The 15,358-nt window shown below is 38.8% G+C and overlaps 1 long non-coding RNA gene across 1 annotated transcript in view; it reads right to left on the minus strand.

Annotated features, from left to right (window-relative positions):
- Positions 1-15,358, minus strand: part of LOC125108006 (uncharacterized) — a 71,897-nt gene that overhangs the window by 20,236 nt on the left and 36,303 nt on the right. The gene's annotated exons all lie outside the window — the stretch shown is intronic.

Consider the following 15,358-nt stretch of genomic DNA (forward strand, 5'->3'; position numbering starts at 1 on the left):
GGCATGTAAAGTTAAAGTAGCTATTCATCACTAAAATATTATGTGCAATTATTAAAATGGCATTTCATTGTACAGGCATATGTCACTTTATTGTGCTTCACACATATTGCTTTTTTTTTTTTTTTTTTAACAAATTGAAGGTCTGTGGAAACCCTGAGTAGAACAAATCTACTGGTGCCATTTTTCCAATACCATCTGCCCACTTCATGTCTATGCATCACATTTTGGTAGTTCATGCAATATTCCAAGATTTTTCATTTTTATTCATTTGTTATAGTGATCAGGGTCTTTGGTGTTACTATTGTACTTGTTTTGGGGTGTCACAAAATGTACCCATGGATGATGGCAAACTTAATAACGGTTGTGTGTTCTGGCTGCTCCACCCACTGGCCGTTCCCACCCCTCTTTTCCCCTCTCCTCAGGCCTCCCTATTCCCTGAGACACAATAATATTGAAATTTGGCCAATTAATAACCCTACAATGGCTTCTAAGTGTTCAGGTGAAAGGAAGTATCATATGTCTGTCACTTTAAATCTAAAGCTAGAAATGATTACATTTAGTGAGGAGGCATTATAAAAAAACTGAGATAGATGGAGAGGAGAAGGGAGTTGGGGGAAATTGGAGGGGGAGACAAACCATGAGAGACTGTGGGCTCTAAAAAACAATCTGAGGGTGTTGGAGGGGTGGGGGATGGGAGGTTGGGTGAGCCTGGTGGTGGGTATTATGGAGGGCACGTATTGCATGGAGCACTGGGTGTGGTGCATAAACAATGAATTCTGGAACACTGAAAAGAAATTTAAAAAATAAATAAAAATTAAAAAAAAAACTGAGATAGGCCAAAATCTAGGCACCAGTTAGTCAAATTGCATGCAAAGGAAAAGTTCTTGATGTAAATTAGAAGTGCTACTCCAGTGAACACATGAATGAATGATAAGACAGTGAACTAGCTTGATTGTTGACATGGAAAAAATTTGAGTGGCCTGGATAGAAGATCAAACCTCCATAACATTAAGCCAAAACCTAATCCAGAGCAAGGGCCCAACTTTATTTAATTCTATGAAGGCTTAGAGAGGTGAAGAAGCTACAAAAGAGAAGTCTGAAGCTAGCAGAGATTGGCTCATGAGGTATAAGGAAAGAAGCCATCTCCATAAAAGAATAGAGCAAGAGGAAGCAGCATGTGCTGATGTAGAAGCTGCAGCAAGTTCTCCAGATCTAGCTCAGATCATTAGTGAGGGGGGCTACACTAAACAACAGATCTTCAATGTAGACGAAACAGCCTTCTGTTGGGAGACGATGCCAACATAGGACTTTACCAGCTAGAGAGAAGTCAATGCCTGACTTCAAACCTTCAAAGGGCAGGCTGCCTCTCTTAGTAGGGTCTAATGTAGCTGGTTGAGGCTAATGCTCATTAATTGTTCTGAAAATCCTAGAGCCCTTAAGGATTACATTAAATCTACTCTGCCTGTGTTCTATAAATGGAACAACAAAGCCTGGATGACAGCACATCTGTTTACAACATGGTTTACTGAATATTTTAAGGCCACTATTGAGACCTTCTGCTCAGAGAAGAAGATTCATTTCAAAATATTAGTGCTCACTGACAATGCACCTGGTCATACAAGAATTCTGATGGAGATGGACAAGATTAATGTCTTCATGCTTGCTAACACATCCATTCTGGAGTCCATGGATTAAAAAGTAATTTTGACTTTCAAGTCTTATTAAGAAATACCTTTCATAAGGCTATAGCTGCCATACATAGTGATTCCTCGAAGGATTTTGGCAAAGTAAACTGGAAACTGAGTCATGGAAAGAAAACTTTTCTTCTGGAAAGGAGTCACCATTCTAAACGCCATTAAGAATATCTATGGTTCATGGAAATAGGTCAAATATCAACATTAACAGGAATTTGGAAGGAGTTGATTCCAGCCCTCATGGAGGACTATGAGGGATTCAAGACGTCGGTGGAGGCAGTCACCGCAGGTGTGGTGAAAGCAGCAAGAGAACTAAGATAAGCAGAGGAGCCTAAAGATGGGACTAAACTGCTATAAACTCATGATAAAATTTGAACAGATGAGCGGTTGCTTCTTATGGTTGATCAAAAAAAAAAAGTGGTTTCTTGAGGTGGAATCTGCTCGTGGTGAGGATTCTGTGAAGACTGTTGAAATAACAACAAAAGAGTTAGAAATATTACATAAACTAAGTTGATAACGCAGTAGCAGGGTCTGAGAGGATCAACTCCAATTCTGAAAGAAGTTCTACCGTAAGTAAAATGCTATCAAACAGTGTCACATGCTACAGAGAAATAGTTCATGAAAGAAAGAGTTTTATGGGCAAAATTCACTGTTGTCACCCCTGCCCTCAGCAACCACCACCCTGATCAGTCAGTAACCATCTATCTCAAGACAAGACCCTCCCAGAGCAAAAACATTATGACTTGCTAAAATCTCAGATGATAGTCAGCAGCTTTTAGCAATAATTTTTTAAATTACAGCATGTTCATCAGCTTTTTAGACATATGACTATTGTACACTTAATAGACCACCATACAGTGTACATGTAACTTTTATATGCACCAGTAAACCAAAAATCTCATTTGACTCACTTTATTTTGACACTAGCTTTATTGCAGAGGTCTGGAACCAAAACCACAGCATCTCCAAGGTATGCCTGGACTCAAAACTAGTTGTTCTAATGTGAATTTTAAGTAGGAACTGAGCTAAATATATTCCCCCATGTAATTTCTCCTCAAAAGCCTTAACAAACTGTTATTTGCAGAAGAATTTCAACAAATAATGATTATTTGCCCTACAATTAAAACTAGAATGGCTGCTTGACATTTAGAACTCAAAATGGAAAGTTCTTTTTATCCACGCTGCCTACCTTTGGGATTGCACTTATCTTGCTATTTGCTGTGAGGGACTCAGCTCGTTTTTCGACTTAGGGTCACAGAGCCTTGGAAAACTATTGTATAATTTGAAAAATTACCATTTTACCAAAAGGGGTTTGCCTAAGGACCTCCCTCTATTTGCCTTTGATTCTATTTGCCTCTTGGGTGGGGATGAGGAAGAGGAGTAATGGCTGGAATGGATGGGAACAGTGAAGATATGCTGGGAAGCGAGCTACATAAGGTCAAGGTGAAAGCATCTGTCTCCTATGTCTTCTAAGACAGTGCTGCTTTTGAGCTGGCTGAGAGGGACAGATTGTCCCAGGGGTAGTACACACCACCTGGAACTGACAAAAGGGATTAAGAATGATGATGGGTGGCCGTTGGCTCTCAGACTGTCATCTGCGTATTTTACACAACCAGATGCTTTCTTGGATTGACCAGATTAATTCCAGGCCCAAAGAGCAAAAGAATCATAAAACAGAGTCATAGAATGTGAAAAGTGAACTGAACTGTGGATATTACTGCCCTGATATGTAGAAAACCAAATATTTCCCATGACTTGCCCAGATAGTACACAGGGCAGGAATCTGAGCTGGGAATCCAAATGCCAGGCCCCTCAGCCCATATCCTCATATGCTACACACTGTGGTGGTCCCAATCTTCAGACCCTGTCTTCCATCTGCAATCATGCCTAAAGCAACAGGTCCAGTGGGGAGGTGATAATGAGACTTGCTTTTCTCCCTGGCTCAAGCCTTCTGAGAAAGTTTGTTTTGGACTTTGAAGCACTCTCCTCCTCTTAGACAAATCTCTTACTTCCTTTCCTCTTTACTGTGCCTTATCTGGGCAACCAAGGGTATGGAGTAGAGAAATCTTGGAGTCCATGAAAAGATGACACAGAGATTACTGCCACTAAGGGGACTCAAATCAGTCACTGAGGCATGCTATAAAGACTGATAATTAAGTTAATAAATCTAGGCATTTTTTAATCCAAAAATTCCTCCACTCAGGAGGGTAAATTCTCACACCATCACTATGATAGGTCTTTATAAATGGGGCACTGCTGGGGAGCCTGGGTGGCTCAGTCGGTTAAGTATCCCACTTTTAACTTCAGCTCAGGTCATGATCTCAGGGTTATAAGACCGAGACCCGCATCTGCCTCCTCAATGGGCATAAAGCCTGCTTAAGATTCTCTCTCTCTAGGGGCCCCTGGGTGGCTCAGTCAGTTGAGCATATACTTTTGGTTTCAGCTCAGGTCGTGAACTCGCAGTTGTTAGACTGAGCCTTACAAAGGGCTCTGCACTTAGTGCTGAGTCTGTTTCAGATTCTCTCTCTGCCTCCCTCCCCCTCTCCCCGCCTTGCTTGCTCTCTTTCTAAAATAAATGAACAAATAAAATCTTAAAAAAGAGATTCTCCCTCGGCTTCTGCCATTCCATCCTCCCTCTCTAAAAAGATAAAAAATAAATAAATGGGGGCACTTCAGGAGCCTCCCTCCCCTTTTTTTTTTCTTCACAATTCCCACTGCAGAGTGTTTTCTTGTGGAGACCTGCACTGGTCTTACTATCAATAAGTCTGCCCATATTTATCAGTTTGCAAATCATATGAAATATGTCTTTTTTTATTAATAAACACGCATGGTAGTCAGTCATACTAAAAATGAGATTGTCTTAAAAAATGACATTCTTTGGGACACCTGGGTGGCTCAGTGGGTTAAGCATCTGCCTTTGGCTCAGGTCATGATCCCAGGGTGCTGGGATTGAGTCCTGCATCGGGCTCATTGCTCAGCGGGGAGCCTGCTCCTCTCTCTGTCTCTGCCTGCCACTCTGCCTGCTTGTGGTGTGCACACACTCTCTCTCTCTGACAAATAAATAAATAAAATCTTTTAAAAAAATGAGATTCTTTAGTACCAGTGTTCCAATGACCCACTCAACCTGGGTCATCTATAGTACTCTCCTCCGCTTATGGGATTTTTAGCAGTAACTTTTATCTATTGAATGCCTCCTCTGTGCAAGCATGATTTAAAATATTTTTCATGCTGGACTCATTTATATCTTGTAATAAGTGTATGGGGTAGGTTCTGACATTATCTCATTTTACAGATGAGGAAACTGACTTACAGAGGTTAAGTATAATCATTTGTTAAGTGCCACACCTACTAACAGAGCCAGGATCTGAACAGAGGCAGCCTGGTTCCATGCTGTTTCCTATTAACCATGTTACACTACCTCTCTAGAGGTCAGCTAGTCTGCAATAGCTGTGTGTGTGTGTGTGTGTGTGTGTGTGTGTGTGTGTGTGTGTAATATGATATAGTTGAAAAGAGCACAGATTTTAAAGTCAACGAAACACTGAGCTTAATTCCAGCTCCTCCTCTATATGTTATTTGCTTTAAACAAGTTCTAAATGACTTCGTTTTCTCACCTATAAAATGAGAACAGAAATGACTACCTCACTGAGTTAAGGAATTAAATAGGACATGCACAGAAAGGGTCTAGGTGTGCATGACTCCTAGCAGGTGCCCAACATAAGTTAGCACCCTCTCTTCCCTCTGGTTCTGACCCAGTTATTTAATCTGACTGTTCTGGTCAGTCTATTCTCATTAATGTAAACCTTAAGACAAGAAGGGTTAGATCACATTATGGAAATTATATACAGTACTTCCTTTCAGCCTGATTCTTTGGCTTTCCAGACTCTTACGTGTTTCATTACAGTCAGAAGCATGAAAGCAATCCTCGGGAGCTGGATTTTCAATCAGAAAAAGATGATGTAGAATAAGGAAACAGACTGACCACTATGTAAAATTTGGGTACATATTTTTGATTCTTATATTTCTATAGTCTCAGTGTCTTAAGCTGTTTTTCCTTTCTAGGACATACGTTCAGGATCACAAGAATAACACAGCCCATCACCTCCTTCAGTGTTCATTCTTTTTTGCATCTGTTTAAAATGTTAAGAGGTTTGACTGGTAAGAAAGGCAATGATCCCTTTCAACCCAAGCTAATTTATATAATTTCTAGTTCAAAAATTGTCTAGTGTAAAGGACTTGTCCAAATGTATCCAGATTTATCAAAAACATACATTTTCCAGCTCCTAAATGAGACGTGAAACCTATTATAGCCAGCTCGGCAGAGCATTCCACACCCCTTGGCACAGGACAGAGCAAGCTCGGTCAGGGTGAGGGCTGGGATCTGGAAGGTGTTCAGCTCTCGCAGCTCTTGGCCACAATGTGGGGATATATCAGGAGAGCTTCAAGGGACTGAACTTCATGTGATTGACTGGGGAAAGGTACTTGTTGCCTGTACAATCACCAACGGAAACTTTACTTTGGGAAAGTGTCATAGGGAAGATGGATGGTCAACCTGTTTATTCTTCTAGAGAGGACACTAGGTCTTCCTTGTTTTACCACGTGCTACATGTATCAGTTAGCAATGCTCTCAGTGCACTACTGAATGAGAATCATCAGAGCTTTGATTGAGACAAGCCCTAACCTTCGCATGATGTCACAGAATTGCATACGTGAAAAATGCTTCATCCCAGTCCCTGCCTCCCTCTACATGGTATTTAATGTGTTGGGGGCAGAGTATTGTCAGTGTGCTTCTCCAGTGTCTCCAAGCAAATACCCTCTACTGTTTAGTGACCCAACACTGATCTTGCACACTATTATGCTTTAGAATGGGTGACTGAATTGTATCCATAAGAAGAAAAAGAGGACACGGAAGGAAAGACGAAAATGCCTTCACCGAAGTAGAATACAAAGAGCATGGATTTTAAACCCACAGAGGGTGGTTCCAGCTCTGTTATTTGCTAGCGTGTCACCTTGTACAAGTAATTTAACCTCTGAGCCTCAATTTCTTCACCTGTAAAATGGGGATAATACATATATTGGATCATAAATAGTGCTAAAAATAGTCATCTATTATTACTGCGTGCTTCCTATGTACAGCATTTGGTTCCAGCACTTTATGTATTCATTTAGTATTCAGAACACCTCTAAAGAATAGATTTTATTGCAATCTTGACTTTACAAGGAGGAACTGAGGCACAGTAATTGACCTAGTTGTAGCCATTACTATGAATAATCATGGTGTCATACTGTCAGGATTTAAAAGCATTAACATCTAATAAAGGCAAGTAAAACCAACAGGAATTTCTTCACTTAAAAATATTATATAATCAAGACATATATGGAAAAAACTGAGTAGGAAGTAAGATAAATCACTCTTTAGATTTATACTTGATTTCCTCCCCCTTTCTTTCTTTCTCCAAAATGGTAGGTCATCATGAAAACCATTTGCTATAAAAGAGAGCTATGATTTAAAGAGCTCTGTAAAAAAAGTGATTAGAAAGTGAAATTATTTGCAAGTCCTAGTGAGAACAGAGAAAATGGATGTGGGCAGGAGTAGCCAAAATAATTTTCCAAAATGTTCTCAAACTAAAAAATAAGAGTTTCCAAATTGAAAGGGGACTAGCACAATGAACAAGAAAACACCAACACCAAGTCACATCATCACGGAAATATAAGAACATCAGAAGGAAGAGAAGACTCTAAAATCTTCCCAAAAGGACAAACAAGCAAACAAACTGCCTGCAAAGGTGTCATATCTGACATCAGATTTGGGGAAGCATCAAACTCCCCAACAACACAGGAAACTAGACAACAATGGTGAAATCTCTTCAAAAGTTTGAGGCAAAATTATTCCCAACCTAAAAGATTACACCCAAATTATCAATTTTTTCAGATATGTTATGAAATTCAAAGGATCACAAATTTTATCTCCTCTCGGGGCACTTGGGTAGCTCAGTCATTAAGTGTCTGCCTCTGGTTCAGGTCATGAACCCAGGTCCTGGGATCAAGCCCTGCATTGGAATCCCTGCTGGGCAGGAAGCCAGCTTCTCCCTCTCCCACTCTCCCTGCTTGTGTTCCCTCTCTCACTGTGTCTCTTTCTGTCAAATAAATAAATAAAATCTTTAAAAAAAAAGAATTTTACCTCCTCTCCATATTCTTTTTCAGGAAACTACTAGGGAATCTGTTCCACAAAAAAGAGGAAGTAAATGAAGAAAAAGGAAAACTTGAGATACAGGAAAGAGAGGATGCAGGAGACTAAGGAAATTCCCAGACTTAGTGAAAGAATGTTCCAGAATGACAGCTGTGCAACAGCCCTGGACAGCAGGGCTATATTTCAGCAAGAAGACTGATAGCCATTGGAGAGAAATCTTCAGAGAGGGGAAAATGGACTTGATTGATTTGCTGTAAGTTATCTTTTAGTTGTTTGGCAGGTATGTTACAGCATTAGAGAAAAGTATATAGTGATAGATACACAGAAACTAAGCAAATATCAATATAAGCAAGGTAATTATTAATTCTAGGAAGAATAAAAAGTGCTACAAAAAAGGAAACAAAGTATACTACCCGAATGAGCACAGAAACAATTTATGTAGTTCTATTCATGTAAACAATAACTGTTGATTTAGCCAAAAATTGAAATTTCACTCCATAGGTAAGATGGGAGAGGGGGTATGGAGAGGGTGGGGGCACTCTAACTATAGCTCCACCTATCAAAATATCCAGTTGATATTGTCTAGAATTCATAAACCAAGAACTGGATTCAAATATATTACTTACAATGTTGAAAGCAGATAGAATTGAATTTTGCTGCCTTTGCATCATCAGTTTGGTAAGTTAAGAGAGATAGTGAGAGGAGTGTTGTTTTTCAACAAGGCTTTTTTTTTTTTTAACTGAGATGTAATTGATATATAACATTATATTAGTTCTGGGTGTACGGACTTCAGGTTTTTTAATCCCCAAATATGTAAATATGCTCATGTACTACTCACAGATGAAAAAAAATTTCATTTAAAAAGGACAAATAGTGAGTTGTTAACCTTCATCAAAAATGCTATATTAACTTAAAGAAGCTGCCTTTAGAACCATATTAAATGATTCCAATCTGATGGGTAAAGATTATAATTTTGTTCTTGTAAAAAAAAAAAAATCCTGAATTTAGGAAGTTAATTTTAGTGCCTCAAACTGATGGAAAAGAAGCAGAAAAATTAAGGATGAGACATATTCAGTAAGAGAAAGAGAAATAAAGAGGAGAAAATGAGAGAAGAGAAAATAAGTTAGGAAAAAAAACTTGAAGAGGAAATAACACTGAAAACCGAGGAACTGTGGAAACGTTTATGTACTTAGTATAAAGTGGGAAAAAAAACAGACTCACAGAGACCTGTGCTGGTCATTCACAAGCACAAACAGAAAGCAACAGGAAGGAAAATATTTAATGAGGGCAAATAAAGCATTTTTAAATTTATTGGTAATTTGATTTGAAACTAATTCCTAGAAAGGTTTATCTTTTTTCCTTTTGAGCTTAAGAAAGGAGACTCATGAAATTACATAAATATTAATAATCCATTAAATACATGAATTATATATTTAATTATAATTAAAGAGAATTATAAACCAACACATTTTGAGAGGGAAAAAGAGCATTTCTAAAGTGGCTGAAAGCTCTTTCTTAGTGTGTATGTAACCGGGGATTCCAATGCTAGAGAACAGTCTTCTCTGGAACAGAGGACCATGTAGGGCAAATGAAGATCTGGAAAAGATCTCGGAAGTGTAGGGTTTTTTTTTTCCTTCTCTAATTGAAAACAGCTTTAACTCTGAATTAATATCCCTTTCCTTCTATACTTTAATAACTATTTATGCTACATAAATTTCCAAATATTTGGAGTTTCTGGGTAAAGTGATATTTAAAGCCTCATTTCCATGCATCCAATGCATTGTGAAATTTAAATGCCTGTCCAACACTATGGAAAAGGTAGATGGTTCTAAAGCCAAACTTGCCATTTTGAGGTCACCATTATTTATCATACCAGAATTTTGAAGCCCTATCAACTGTGTGGAGAAAAGGAAAAAAAATGCTTTATCTTTTTTGTAAGGGAAATGTAAACATGACCTGCTTATTTTATAATAATTTATACAGTTATTTATTTTGTAATCATTTCTAAGTATATTCACAAGAATTCTAGGAATAAAAGTAGCCCAGGTCTGCACTATGCTTTCCCCTCTTATGTTCTGGGCCTGTCTTCTGAAGAGGAGGAGTAAGGCAAGCCTTATTTAGAGATCTTACTAGCTTCCTACATGCAACTTTTATCTCATCATTGCTCTTTGTCTGCCAGCCAAGTGGCTCATAATTTGTCTCTAAGCAACACCCTTCTGGGGACAAATTACTGCAAAAGGTGCCACAGTGATTAATTGTCTTTTGAATATGACTGTAAATGAACATGAATATAGAAAAGTATATAATTGTTTTTCCTATACCAACAACAAGACAGAAGAAAGAGAAATTAAGGAGTCGATCCCATCTACAATTACACTCAAAAACCATAAGATACCTAACCATAAGATACCTAGGAATAAACCTAACCAAGGAGGCAAAGAATCTGTACTCAGGAAACTATAAAGTACTCATGAAAGAAATTGAGGAAGACACAAAGAAATGGAAAAACGTTCCATGCTCTTGGATTGGAAGAACAAATATTGTGAAAATGTCTATGCTACCTCTAGCAATCTACACATTTAATGCAATCCCTATCAAAATACCATCAATTTTTTTAAAGAAATGTAACAAATAATCCTAAAATTTATATGGACCCAGAAAAAAACCCCCGAATAGCCAGAGGAATGTTGAAAAAGAAAGCCAAAGTTGGTGGCATCACAATTCCAGTCTCCAAGCTCTATTACAAAGCTGTCATCATCAAGGCAGTATGGTACTGGCACAAAAACAGACACATAGATCAATGGAACAGAATAGAGAGCCCAGAAATGGACCCTCATCTCTAGGGTCAACTAATCTTAGACAAAGTAGGAAAGAATGTCCAACAGAAAAATGTGTCTTCAACAAATGGTGTTGGGAAAATTGGACAGCCACGTGCAGAAAAATGAAACTGGACCATTTCCTTACACCACACACAAAAATAGACTCAAAAATGGATGAAAGACCTCAATGTGAGACAGGAATCCACCAAAATCCTTGAGTAGAACACAGGCAGCAACTTCTTCGACCTAAGCTGCAGCAACTTCTTCCTAGAAACATCGCCAAGGCAAGGGAAGCAAGGGCAAAAATGAACTATTGGGACTTCATCAAGATTAAAAGCTTTTGCACAGCAAAGGAAACAGTCAACAACCAAAAGACAACTGACAGAATGGGAGAAGATATTTGCAAACAACATATCAAATGAAGGGCTAGTATCCAAAATCTATAATGAACTTACTAACTCAACACCCAAAGAACAACTAATCCAATCAAGAAAATGGGCAGAGGACATGAACAGACATTTCTGCAAAGAAGACATCCAGATAGCCAACAGACACATGAAAAAATGCTCCACATCACTCGGCATCAGGGAAATACAAATCAAAATCACAATGAGATACCACTTCACACCAGTCAGAATGGCTAAAATTAACAAGTTGGGAAACAACAGATGTTGGAGAGGGTGTGGAGAAAAGGGAACCCTCTTACACTGTTGATATCTATCTATCTATCTATCTATGATGGAATATTACCAGCCATAAAAAATGAAATATTGCCATTTACAATGACAAGGATGGAGCTAGGGTATATTACACTAAGCGAAATAAGTCAATCAGAGAAAGACAAATACCATATGATTTCACTCATATGTGGAATTTAAGAAACAAAACAGATGAACATGGGGGGCTTAGGCAAACCATATAATACACTCTTAACTATAAAGAGCAAACTGAGGGTGGCTGGAGGGGTGGTGGTGGGGGAAGGGTTAAATTGGTGACGGGTATTAAGGAGAGCACTTTTGTGGAGCACTGGGTGTAATATATAAGTGATGAATCACTAAATTTTACTCTTGAAACTAATATTACACTATATGTTAGCCAACTAGAATTTAAACAAAACTTGAAACTACAAAAAAGAGAGAGGCAGGGGCACCTGGGTGGCTCAGTGGGTTAAAGCCTCTGCCTTTGGCTCAGGTCATGATTTCAGGGTCCTGGGATCGAGTCCTGCATTGGGCTTTCTGCTCAGCAGGGAGCCTGCTTCCTCCTCTCTCTCTGCCTGCCTCTCTGCCTACTTGTGATCTCTGTCTGTCAAATAAATAAAAAAATCTTTTAAAAAAAGAAGAGACAGAGAGAGAAGTGGTATACATACACACACACATACAATGGAATAGTAAAAAAAGAATGAAATCTTGCCATTTGCAACAACGTGTATGGAGCTAGAGAGTATAATGCTAAGCAAAATAAGTCAGTAGAGGGACAAATATCATGATTTCACTCTTATGTGGAATTTAAGAAACAAAACAAACAAGGAAAGGGAAAAAAAGAGAGACAAATCAGTAAACATATTCTTCTTCTCCTTCTCCTTCTCCTTCTCCTTCTCCTTCTCCTTCTCCTTCTCCTTCTCCTTCTCCTTCTCCTTCTCCTTCTCCTTCTCCTTCTCCTTCTCCTTCTCCTTCTCCTTCTCCTTCTCCTTCTCCTTCTCCTTCTCCTTCTCCTTCTCCTTCTCCTTCTCCTTCTCCTTCTCCTTCTCCTTCTCCTTCTCCTTCTCCTTCTCCTTCTCCTTCTTCTTCTTCTTCTTCTTCTTTTTAATAGAGAGAACTTAAGCAGGCTCCATACCCAGTGCAGAGCCCTACACATGGCTTGATGTCAGGACTCTGAGATCATGACCTGAGCCAAAGCCAAGAGTTTGGACACTTAGCCGACTGAGCCACCCACATGCCCCAAGGAACAGATTCTCAATTATAGAAAACTGAGGTCACCAGAGGGGAGGAGGATGGGGAGATGGGTGACATAGGTGAAGGAGATTAAGGAGTGCAGTTGCTGTGATGAGCACCAGGTGCTGTGTGGAAGTTGAATCACTGTATTATATACCTAAAACTAATAAATCACTGAATGTTTAAAAAAAAAGTTTTCCTTTAGATAGACAAGTATATACGCATACTCCATGGAATACCTTTCTACATTAGAAAAATCTCTGATTATAAGTCAAAAAGCTTGAATTAGATTTTTTAAATTTCCTTAATAAAATGACAGAAAAAGTAAATTTATTCCACAAACATTGTTAAGCACCATCTCCTAGGTGCTGGGGATTCAGTAGTAGGCCAAAACATACAGAAAGCCCTACATTAATGAAAAGTACTTTGGGAAGGATGAAAGCACGGAAGGAAAGTCAATGTAAAAGTAGACTTCTTTTTACAGAAATGTGCTGGTTACTATATACAGATATTTGCTATGCAAAATGTTCTTAGATTTGGAAAACAGGTTGAAGACTGGATTTGGAAAACAGGTTGAAGACTGGTTAATTAAACAACAACTAAAGTATAGATTTAGTTATGGAGGAAACATATAGTCTTTAGATTTCACTTCCTATATCATGGAGAGCCTACACATAAAAGATTATATTATATCCTAATTCCTATATCATCACATGGCTCCACTTCAATGTGGCAAAAATCTGTATTTCTGTAACATGTTTTTTATATACTTTCGCTGCTAATGTCTGAGATTAATCAACTACTATTAGCCTCAGGAAGTGCTGTATCTATTATATGAGAATTCTCCACTTATTCCCACATAGCAGTAGCAACAATAACAACAAAAAGGACAATAGACTCAGAGTTATGACAACTACTCAGATTTTTTAAAGGGGGTAGAGAGGTGGAAAGGGATGAGTAAAGAACTGCGCAATTAACCAGTGGGCTCATATACAGAATTCCTCCTCAATCCCCCCCTGCTAGGCAGATGACAACAAGAAGAGGGAACAGGTGGGCAGAGTCAAGGTCAGCATGGGAGAGACCCTGACACCATGGCTTTGGGAATCAATGTTCCTTCTAAACTCTTCATTAAATGAGGAATAAGACAGCTAATAAAATAAGTTAGGCTGTTCTTTTTTTTAAAGATTTTATTTATTTATTTGACAGAGATCACAAGTAGGCAGAGAGAGAGAGAGGGAAGCAGACTCCCTGCTGAACAGAGAGCCCAATGCAGGGCTCGATCCCAGGACCCTGAGCTGAAGGCAGAGTCTTAACCCACTGAGCCACCGAGGCACCCCAAGTTAGGCTGTTCTTAATCAAGGCAGAGAACAGAGGGAATTCTACATGGCCTACCACTTAAATAAAAGGCCAGTGAGGAAACACTGGTTCTCAAACTTGAGTGTGCTTCAACATCTCCTCAAGGGCTTGTTTCTGACACAGATGGGACATGAGGATTTACATTTACAAGTGATACTGATGCTGAGAGTCCAGGGATCACACTTTGACCACCACTTGCAAGAGATACACACACACAAAAGATACAGAAAAGGAGCGTCACCTAGCACCTGGGTGGCTCAGTCGTTAGGTGTCTGCCTTCAGCTCAGGTCATGATCTCAGGGTCCTGGGATCGAGCCCGCTTTGGGCTCTCTGCTCAGCAGGGAGCCTGCTTCTCCCCCACCCCTGCCTTCCTCTCTGCCTACTTGTGATCTCTGTCTGTCAAATAAATAAATAAATAAATATTAAAAAAAAAAAGAAAAGGAGGGGCATATGACAGGAAAAATGCTACAGTGGCTCCCATTATTTTTGTGCCCCCCTCCTTGAGTACAGGTGGAATCTACACATGTGACAGTGTCACTCTGATGATTAAATTAATAATAAGTTAACTATGAGTAATCAAATAAAAGATTGTCCTGGGTAGGTTTTACTAATTAGGTAAGCCTTTAAAGAAAAGTGAAGAGTCAGAGACACATGTTTCAACTGGCCCAGAAGAAAACAACATCTGTATTGTGAACCACCTATGGATGCCACATATCCCCTATATTTGACTGGACAAGTATTTATCAGCTAACTATTATTTGTAAGACTCTAGTGGACTCTTCTGTGAATTTTTTTTTAAAAATCACAGTTCTGTTACACAAAGGGTTCAGGGTCTAATAAGAGGGAAAACAAATAATTTTTCTTCAAGGCAGACTATAATTGAAGTCCTAAGAGATACATAAGCAAAGTGTTAGAGCAGTTTAAAGGAAGAACAGGTCACATCTGGCTGGGAATAGAAATATTTACTAGAGAAAGAGGCATGGGAGAAAGTACTAAGAAATAAGGAAGATTACCATAAACAGAGATATTGGAAAAAAAAAGAAAAAAGAGCAAAGAGAGGATCTATTCCAAGGAGATGGGCCAAATAAACAAAAGCTTAGAGGTATAAAAAATACAGGGCATATTTACAGAATTGCAGGTGTTCTACTAGAGGTGTAGTATAAGTATCAACAAGGCAGGAGAGGAAGATGAGGCCAGAAAATTAAGTTATATGGGCTTCTAAATGTTTAAAAGGATCAGTAATTTGGAAGAATCAAAATGGGAATCAGTGATGCGAGCCATCTGTAGAAGTCAGTGGGACTAGAATTAACTGGTGACACAGTAAGTTGATGATTTACCAACTTTAAATTCTTTCTTTTCTGCTAACAGTTT

Source organism: Lutra lutra, chromosome 8, assembly GCF_902655055.1.
Source record: "Lutra lutra chromosome 8, mLutLut1.2, whole genome shotgun sequence".
In the NCBI taxonomy this organism is placed as follows: domain Eukaryota; kingdom Metazoa; phylum Chordata; class Mammalia; order Carnivora; family Mustelidae; genus Lutra; species Lutra lutra.